Genomic DNA, 1,257 nt, shown 5'->3' on the forward strand with positions numbered 1-1,257 from the left:
CAGGTGAGAAACTGATGTGAAGTACTCTGCCCTGCAGAATAAGCATGTTTATCTGCAGTCCATGAGGATCTAGGAAGAATCTGTACTGTGTGCTTTTCCCCAGGGAGATGTGTTTTTGACTTTTTGTGAGAATCTACTGAGGAAAGAGATTATAACTATTAACTTAAGAGAAACTGAAGAAATGTTTCTTGCCATTACTTGAACGATGCTGAAGAAGAGAAATATCTTCTCTTAGGAAGCTGTTTTCAGTTCTATTTTATGACATGGGTTTAAGAAAAGTTTACTTAATATTTTGAGAGCGTTAAAGGAAGTAATACTGGATTTCCTTACAAATGAAGGAAATAAATTCCAGTACTTTAAGGGTCTGAGATGACTTTAATGGTGACACTGATAATCATCAAAATATAGTGGGGGAGGGGGGTATGCATCCATATATGTGAATGTGTGTGTCTTTGTATGATAGACTGTTTATATCCACATATAAATATACACACATACGAATATTTATTATTTCTTTCATTTGTTTAGTATGTTATTTCAATGTAAAAAATAATAATTGTTAATGCGAAGCACAATGATTGGGGCTCAATAGCTACAAAAGTATGAGTGTAGCTTTCCCAAAGGTCTCCCCCGAAAAGTTACCCTGAAAATAGTTGTAGCAGCACCCTCACATCTCAGGAGAATGAGGTTAAGGGACAGCCACCTGATATACAAATTAGATAGGGTTGTGATCTACTCAAAAGACTTAATATACCAACAAAATGATCGGCCCACTCAAGGGACAGCATTTCAGATTTTCATATTATCCTTGTGGACAAGATGGAGATATATGGGCTACATGAAAAAAAATGGTTGAATGAAGGACTCAGAGAACCATCATGAATAAGTTGCTGTCACCTTTAAGAGACTTCTGCCAGAACACATCCTAGAGACTCGTTATTCTTGGATATTTAAAATTTATAGTGAGCTAGATGAAAACATAGATGATGTGCTCAGAGAGGCCATAGCCTCTAGATTTGTTGAGTCACTCACTGGTTTATGGGCAGGAGGGATTCAACTTCACTGCATCTGTTTAGACCTTTCAGATTGCCCTGTATATATAATACAAGCAGAAAGTTGAACCGATTGACACTGCAAATCCAGTAAGATGTATGTTTGTGTATACAATTTATACTTAAAAAATGTGAACCAGGTTTTAAATACATAAGATACAGAACAAGTCACCCAAGGTTCACAGCACAAGAGACAAGAAAATGC

Source organism: Notamacropus eugenii, chromosome 3 (genome assembly GCF_028372415.1).
Source record: "Notamacropus eugenii isolate mMacEug1 chromosome 3, mMacEug1.pri_v2, whole genome shotgun sequence".
Classification (NCBI taxonomy): Eukaryota; Metazoa; Chordata; class Mammalia; order Diprotodontia; family Macropodidae; genus Notamacropus; species Notamacropus eugenii.